This window comes from Panthera tigris, chromosome A2 (assembly GCF_018350195.1).
Source record: "Panthera tigris isolate Pti1 chromosome A2, P.tigris_Pti1_mat1.1, whole genome shotgun sequence".
Lineage (NCBI taxonomy): Eukaryota > Metazoa > Chordata > Mammalia > Carnivora > Felidae > Panthera > Panthera tigris.
The window spans coordinates 73,617,632-73,626,853 of NC_056661.1; the positions used below are offsets into that span (position 1 = coordinate 73,617,632).

The window sequence follows — 9,222 nt, forward strand, 5'->3', positions numbered from 1 at the left end:
AGCCAATAATAACTTCACTTAGTCTTAGTAAAGTACGGCAAAACTGCCTATCTTACAGAGGTACTGTGGAGATTTAAAAATAATATAACTAAAGCTCTTATCATAGCGCTTGGCAGGCAATCAATGTATACGGATTTATTACCAAGAGGGTTGTTGAATTAAAATAGAAAAATCTGACCTCTGTATAGTGGTGATGTTTCGGAGATAAGAAACTGCAGGCTTCCCTCACCTTAGTGTCTGAGAGTTAAAACATTTTATAAAACAATAAAAACCATAAACTGTCTCCCTACTTCTTCCAAATCATAATCTTTTCCCTCCTTAAAAATATCATTGTATTCTGGGGCGCCTGGGTGGCGCAGTCGGTTAAGCGTCCGACTTCAGCCAGGTCACGATCTCGCGGTCCGTGAGTTCGAGCCCCGCGTCAGGCTCTGGGCTGATGGCTCGGAGCCTGGAGCCTGTTTCCGATTCTGTGTCTCCCTCTCTCTCTGCCCCTCCCCCGTTCATGCTCTGTCTCTCTCTGTCCCAAAAATAAATTAAAAAAAAAAAAAAAAAATATATCATTGTATTCTAAAAGTGACTGTCCTTGCCCTCCATCCACTAAGGAATACAAGTGTGTAGAACACTGATACACATACAAGAAGTGATTCTGGTACATTTATTTATGTTCTGCAGAAGCTGAGCTGGAAAACCAGTGCAGGACCGCCACCAGACAATTGGAGGGGAAAGAAGATATCAGCACTTTTTTTTTTTTTTTTTTGGACCTCCCTAAAGTGAAAATAACCCTACCCTCTAGAGACAAAAACTCCCCCATAAACAAATGTAGACAAGATTCTTCCCTATAAGTAGGCCCTTTCTCCCTGAGAGCCCTGCAAAGAAGTGTTGTATGAACTACTTCAAAATAAGTGATACAAATGATTGCACATTCAGCAGTCACACTAGAGAACACCTGGATCTCTGAAAAGAAATGTGGAAGTGCCTACTGGTAAATCATGCCAAGGTCATACCAGGATGTCAGAGGATTTCATGTACCCATGGGAGAAATAAGCCACTGTAACCAATTCTGTGACGTACCATGTTTTCCAAACAGTGGTGACTCCCAATTTCCTCTTTCTGATTAAGACGGGGAACAGTTATCAACTCCAAACATAAACTTACTGTCACTAGAAAATCTCTTAATAACTCTGGATAAACATGCTTAAGTAGTAAGTATTTAAGACTGGAATACAACAAGTTATTATAATGCCTAATCACAATAGCCCAAATATAATTTTAACCTTTCAGGGGAGGACAGTTTTGGAAGGACAGCAAAGGATTCTTCTTGAATCGTCCTTTAACCCTGCTAAAAAAACATTAAGACAAAGCAAAGTCTGTATGTGCCAAGAAACTAGAACACAAACAAAAACCCCAACAAAATAAATGTTTCCTGAGGCAACAACTGTGGGATCACCTACACATTCATTCAGTGGAAATATGGGAATAACTTCTTTGTTCCAGGGACATAGCATGGGAACACATGGATGCATAAGACATGGTTCCTGCCCTGAAAAAATTCAAAGTCTAAAAATAATGTCTGAAGAGTCACAAGTCATTTTATAGTAATATTGTATTAATAGAGACAGACCCACATAAACGAGTAAGATACATTTAAATACATTAAAAAAGAAGCTAAAAAAAAGCCTTCTGCGAGTTTACTAACAAATTTTGTTATCCGAGTTTGGGAACACGATTAAAGTTGTACTGTACTTTCACGACAAGAATTAACTTATGACACACGTTTTATAAAGCTCCCCTCCCCCAACCAAACACAATTTGTAAATTGGGTGCTTTTCAGCTTGACACGTAGGGCGTGGCACTGGAGTTCTCACACAACCCTAAAGACACTTGGATAAGCTCTCACAAGTCTGGACGTTCAGGTTTCCCAGCAAAGGCCAGTTAACTCCCTAATTCTCCTTCAACCTTGAAACAACACTGCCACCTCTCTGTGCTGTCATCCCTGCCCACTTACACATATATACCCAGCCTAAAGCATACAAATCACATCTTCCACTCCTGGAAAACCTTAAGGAACGAACCACGAAGGAAACACCCCCTCGCTCAACATCTATATTCTCTTCTTCGTTTTCGAGGCTGGATTACCCTAATATGGGTAAACCAGTGCAGTTCAATGCGGAGCATCTAATGACTTCAGTCTGAAAAAGCCATTCCTTAGACTGGCACAAAACCTTGGCGGAGATGCTTAAAAAGCAACTGCTCTGGTACACGCGAGGACTGGAAGAAAGGGAAGGAGGGGAGAGGGGCGGAGTGAGGCGCGGGGACTGCGGCGGTGGCGATGGGTCCCCCCAGGTCGCGGGCACCGCCCGGGCGGGGACCTCGGCGCGGCGGGCCAGAGATGCGGGGTGACCTTCCGACGAGGCCAACTCAAGGAGGTGCTGGGCTCGGAGGACCGCGCCGCAGCCGCCGGCTCTCGGGCGTACACTCGCCCGCACAGCAGCGAACACCGCGCCCCGGATTCCAGCCTGGGCTCGTCCCCGGGCAGAACGCGGCACTTGCAATCTCCGCGTCCGGGCCCTGAGCCTCGGCCTCGGCCGGCCGCCGCCCGGACACACCCCCGCCGCCGCCGCCCCAGCGGCCCCAACCTCTCCCGGGGCGGCCCGGGCAGGCATCGCTCACCTGCACCGCAAGCCGGTCTGCCGCCCCGCGGGCTCCGGAAGCCGCGGCTGAGCTGGCTTCGGCCGGAGAGAGCTCAGCCCTGGTCGTCTGGGAGGTTCCCCGCCGCGAGAGGCAGAAGGACGAGTCCGACGGGCGGCGGCGGAGCCTGGGCGGCAGGAGGAGGAGGAGGACTAGGGGCGCTCCGCTCTCCAGAGATCCACCCTCCTCCTGGCCGCTCTGCAGCAGCCGCCGCAGATCACTTCCGGGGCGCTGGGAAGCGGGGCGGGGCCGGCTGGGGAGTAACTTCCTGTTCGCGAGCGGAGAAGGGGGGTGTTGGGGCCGGAGCTGGAGAACAATGGCCAGGAGGGCGCGGGCTAGCAGGCGTCCACCCTCTGCGTGCCGAGGGCGGGCTGCGCTGCCCTTTGGACGGCCCCACACCCGACTCCCCGCGTCCGGCGAGGTGGAGTCGCCTCCCGGGGGCCCGGGAGTGGCCGCGGGCCCCGCGGAGGTTCCCGGATCTCAGCGTCGGCGCCGCGACGTCCTTGTCTCTCTTCTGGGGACCGGGAGGGGGTTCCCGGGGAAGGAGGGGAAAGCAGAGGCCGCCATCTTGCTTCCGGGGGGCAGCCGCTTCTCCCTGGCTGTCCTAGGGTGGAGGCCGCTCTGTCCTGTGGCCGGGGTTTCCCAAAGGGGAGCTGGCGACGTGGCTCGTCGCGGGCCGAATCCTTGGAGATGGTTTGGTCAGTCTCCTGCCCTGGCTGGAGGGTTTCGGTACCTGGGCTGGGCCTCATATCTATCTGCTGATCCCTGGAGAACTCGCCCCCCGCGGATGGTCTGTGATCTTTTGCTGAGAGCACTTGAACCCCCTGGACACCGCAGGTCTGGTGTCTGGTGTGGCGCTGAGATCAAACGGCGGCTCCGTGTTGTGATTTGGTAGCTTAAGTTAGAAGTAGTTCCACTAAATCTGTTGCTTTATTTGAATCCTTCCACAGGTTCGAAATAGATCTTTTGCCTAACATCCGTTAGCAAATAGAGTCTTATCTCCTGCCATTTATTTATTACCTTTTCTCCACCCCCTCCCCACCCCTATTGAGTACCCACTCCCTGTTTTGCACACCTCCTTCAAGGAATGCCCAGTCTGATGCGCAGACATAAAAGCAATTATGATTGGAAGTGTATATATCAAGGTGTACGGAGGAAAGAATAGATGACCACTAACTGTTAGAGTTTCAAGATAAGGGATTTCCCAGCACAAACATAAGAGATGGGATGGCAAATCCAGATCTTAACGAAAAAGACATGCAGCCCAGGGACAGATGATACGTGTTTAGAAGTCTGAGTAGTAATTACAGGGTTTAAAGTTCAAGCCTGGGTTACTGAAAAAAGATGAGTCCGGAGAAGCAGATAGGAACCAAATCGTGAACTGTGTTTCATGTCTTGGTGAGGCCATGGATAGAGGAATGAGCCTGGATAGATTTACAATTTAGGCTGTTGGTGGAGGATGTTAGTTGAGGGGAGGAGTAGGGCAGGAGGGCTTGTAGACAAGGGACGTTACAGAAATCCAGAGAAAGGATAAGGACTATTATGTGAATGGTAGTTGGCATCCAAAAAACATGGATTCCTAAAATATCAGGATGCCAGATCAACTGAATGTAAATGTAATTGCTGAGGGCAGATTCTGGGTAAGGGAACGGAAGTAGCAATAATGATGCCTTGTTTTGGTTTGGGGGGAGGGTAAAGTTGTAAAAAGGAGATAGTGAATGGCTGGACTCCGCAGGGGATGTGGAAAAGTGCCATTTGGGACCTGGTGAGTGAAGTACCGAGGGTGCAGTCCAATGGCAGTTGCTACATGGGTCTGGAAGCTCTGAGGGAGATTCTGGGCTGAAGTTAAAAACATCACAGGTTTTGTATCACCACATCCAAGCCCACTGCAGTCTCCCTTTATTGAGCACAGTTTCAAAACCACTTCTTTCATGCTACCTTTTCTTGGGCAAATTGCTGAAATAGAACATTTTTAAAATCCCCCATGCTAATACTCAAATGTTTAATGTTCTTGTAAGGACCAGAAAGGTCAGGCTTACAAGAAACTGAATATGACGATGGTACCTAGTATAGCGTTACAAACTCAAGAGATGAAGTATCATGATTAATTTCACAATTTTTTTTTAAAATTTAATCATTGACAATAGTTTATTTATATATTTACTTTTGACATTAGCTTATTTAAAGTGGCCACAGACTAAGGACTGAGGATGATAGGTTGCACAAATACCTGTTGAATGGAGAATTAGAAGAAGGATGACTTCAAGAAGAGTGAGCAGTGGGAACACAATGAAAGACAACCACAAGTTCATTAGTCAGCCTGTCTCAGCTGCTTTTTGGTTGTTCATAGCCATGTTAACCTAGCTGAAAGCAGTCAGAAATAGAATGGATTATTTTGAGCCGAGGCTTCAGAAAGCTACAAATAACAAAAGCCCTATAAATAATAGCTACAGCGGCAAACCAGAGACTAATTATTAGTTTTTACTCCGCATTTTTGAACATAAAAAATGAGGAACTCTCACCTTTAGTTCTTAGATTATTCAAATACATTATTCTCAGTCTTTCTAGAATAGAAATACATGTAGGTGTTTTAAACCACTGTATAATGGATACCATAGTGAACTGGAAATGAGAACAATGACCTCAAGTCCCTTTTTTGTTCTTTGCTCACCATATGACCCTAGCAAAGTCACTTAACCTCTCCCTGCCCTAGTTTTTGACTGTAAAATAGAAATAATAATAGCCTTCTACTGGCCTGCCTCTCAGAGATATAAGAAATAACAAATTAATACTTTAAAAGCTCTTTGAGGTACTTGGATGAAAGGGTATGATTGTAACTACATATTATTAATAATTAGCACTAATATCCTGAAGAACTCATGAGCATTCCTAAATTTGTTGCCTGAGCAACTCAACATGAAGGATTCTGTTTTTGAAATGGGTTTCGATTAAAAAAAAAAAAGATAGGGTTAGATTTCTTTTTGACTTATGTGTTTAATTTTTATTATTTATGATCAAACCTTATGTGTTAAATACAGTATGAGAAAAAATAAAAGAAATTTTAGTAACTACAGTCCTAGATTCACTGCTGTTATAGCTAATATATGCTTTGGGAGGATGTATAGGTAGGTATGCTTTTGTCGGAATCTTGTTTAGAAATAAATGATTAGTTTACTGCAGTCATTTAACTGGAATTTTCTATGAAAGCATTACTCATGTCCCTATAGAATAATAAGAATTTGACATGCAATTCCATGGTTGTCTGAAACATGAAACATTCCTGTGAATCTTCTGTCATTTCCATCATTATTTAATCAGAAATACAAAATAAAATGTATAGGCCTGTGAACTTTTGTCCAATGTCTATCCTTAAAGTAGATGAAATTTTGCCCATTAGATTAGTGGCTTTGGTATTTTTTTTGAAAGGTATATGCATATATAAACACATTTAAACATATTCATGGCAATATAATGTGCACATTTTATGCACACGCTCATTATCTGCCAATTCATGAAAATATTAATGTACAATAAGTACAGGTATAGGAGCAACTGTTAACAACAAAAGCTTCTTTGGGTGTATTGGCCAGATAAGAAAGCAGTTGGTTATTAGCAATTTGTCACTATTGATGGGAAAGAAATTCAGAATACATGTTTATCATTAGTAGAGTTATGAATGCTGTCTATAGTACTCATGACACCATAACATATTATTTCATTTTGTTTTCACAACAACTTTGTGAGGCTCGCATTGTTCAAAAAAATAGGCTCAGAGGCTTAAAGACTTGCTACAAATTGTCAAGTAGCAGAGTCAAAGTCAAATTTTTGAGATTTGCAAATGCACTGTTCCCTGTAGGACTTTATACCATGGTTACCAGCTTGATATGACAGTTATGCCAGAATATATTTAGAATAGGGACATTTCTGGCTTAAGATTGCTTGCCTGCAGAATCTAAAATTCAGCCAAACTTAAAATTTTAAAACTTAAACTGCTATTCTTGTGTTTATGGCTGTGTCTTCACCAAAAAGGCAGGAACTTTGTTTTATTCATCTTTGTCTTCTTTATGATGTCAGGCATAAATACTCAAAAGCATTTTAGGGATGAAAATAAAAAGTATCTTGTGATGATCCGTTGAATACTTAAAGAAAAAAACCCATATTTATAATCACCTCGGAAACTTTTAGGGGTGTGTTTGTGTGTGTGTGTGTGTGTGTGTGTGTGTGTGCACGTTTTCCACACATTGAGGAAAAGATCATTTGTTTTGGTTTGCTTTATAATTTAACTTAGTGAGGCCATTGCCTCAGTTTCCTCCTTCACTTTTATTGGCATCAGGCCTTGGAGGGGTAGGCTTATACAGGTACCATAGATGACAGTCACTTGTATGATACCGTTTCTAATATTTTTGCTTAAATATTCAAGTAGCCCCCTCCTTTTTTGTGGCCACTCTGGTGAGAATGTATAAGGAACAGAGGTCTGACAACTTAGGCCTTTATTATAATTCTTCATGTCCACCCTTGTGGACCACATATTTCCATACTTCTGTCAGGAAATTAGAGGATAAGACTGAAATCAGTGGTCCCCAAGTGTCACTACTCCCCAGAGTCACCTGTACAGCTTTAAAGGGAAATCCCACTCCAAACAAAGTCAGAAAGTCTTGGGTGATCCCTTATGTATGTAGTTACATAAATAAAAATATAACTGGGTAGCATAGTCTGTTAAGCGTCTGGCTCTTGGTTTCACCTCAGGTCATGATCTCATGGTTCATGGGTTCAAGCCCTACATTAGGATCCACAGCTGGCAGCGTGAAGCCTGCTCGGGTATTCTCTATCTGCCTCTCCCCTGCTTGCACTGTCTTTGTCTCTCAAAGTAAAGTTTATTTCATCTATCTATCTACCTATAGCTATCTATATCTATCTATCTATCTATCTATCTATCTATCTATCTATCTACCTATCTATCTATCTATCTATCTAGCAAATATAAACTATTACACCTTCCTTTGAATTCTGATCATCAGTCAGGTTGGGGAAGCTCTGCTTTCAGTAACTTATCCGAGGTCACCCAGAACCATAAATAGAGCCAGAAACAAATTCAAATCTTACAAGTCTAAGTTAAATATCTTTTCACTGGGCTTTTCTGTATTTTTACTGACTACATATGATGGGGTAGGAGAGAAAAATAGCAATTTTAGTTTTTTAAATTATTATTTGCCATATTCTGTTACATGGTTTTAAGATTAAATGAGTGAATACCTGTAGAGTACTTAGAACAGTACCTGGCATGTGGCAAGTACATGTAAGTGTCAAATAACAAGTCTGTTGCCTAATGACAGCATTCACTTTGCCTAGGGTTAACATGGGTAAGATTGTTTTAGATAATAAACATTTTCTGGGTAGAAAAAACGTGTGTAAATAATGGTGGAATCCTCAGCCTTTTTTTTTTTTTTTTTTTTAATCAGGAAAGCTCTGGAATTTGTATAGCTGAAAATATTTCTATATTGATTCTTTTCATCTTTTCTGATCTATTAAAAGAAATGTTAATAACATACGTACTAAAGTTTCGGACTTGTAGCTGTGTAGTATTCTCATATGATTTTATTTAAGATACAGTTATAGCTAAGGTACGTGAGATGATGGACTGTATTTTACATTGTCCTCTTGTCACTATTCTAGCTCCAAAATCAATTCTTCTTGTTCTGTAATCAAGTATTCATTGTTTAGAAGCCATTGGCTGCTCATATTGATCTTTCAAATAAAATACTTCCCTGGAATGAGGTAATAGATAAACTTGATTCTATTTTAATCTCTCTACTTCTCTACAGGTTTCTTTGTCATCTTTCAACCTTGAGCAAACTTTTATACTTGTTAACTATAAATAAGATTGTACATTTTCATCACTAGTATATGAAGAACCCAATCTTAAGGGCTCTTTCATGTATTTTGACAAAGCCTATAAAAATAAGCCTTTGGTTAGCATCTGTTAAAATTGATACCCATCTTAGTTTTTGTTCAATTTCATAAGTTGTGTTACTTTTCAGAGGAATCATCACATGCCCAGCAGCAATTTCTAATGGCTCCCGAATTCTTATATTTGGCGGGGGGGGGGGGGGGGGGGGGGGGGGGGATGCGGGGGGGGGAGGGCGCAGGGGCGTATACACATGCACAGAATACCTTCATATCTTCATGCAGAATATGAATTTAGTGGTTAATATACTTCATAAAAATGAATTATACTGTCATAAATCAGTTTGTCCTGGAAAAGGGTAGAGGTGGGGAGGTGGGGATAGACCAGAACAGAAGGTATTTACAAAGTCAGGGAGGATCCAGTAGGTACAGAGGATTAGACCAAAAGGTACAGATCTGAGAAGCCAGAAGGGAGAATTAGATGCTGTCAGTGGTGAAGCAGCTGATTATTGGAGTCCAGAGTCAGCCAAGGGAATTTAATTAGCATTTATTCAATATTTACTGTATTTCAGACTTTGTACCACAGACCTTACAAAGGAAGGAATGTTTGGCTAGGTCCCTTAAATCTAG

At 42.7% G+C, this 9,222-nt stretch overlaps 1 protein-coding gene across 2 annotated transcripts in view; it reads right to left on the bottom strand.

The window, feature by feature from the left end:
- Positions 1–2,953, bottom strand: part of RALA (RAS like proto-oncogene A) — a 73,135-nt gene extending 70,182 nt beyond the window's left edge. For both annotated transcript variants that reach the window (XM_042963874.1, XM_042963883.1), the window contains exon 1: positions 2,671–2,953. The gene's annotated coding sequence lies outside the window, so the exon portion shown is untranslated. The remainder of the gene's footprint in view (positions 1–2,670) is intronic.
- Between the last annotated feature and the right edge of the window lie 6,269 nt (positions 2,954–9,222).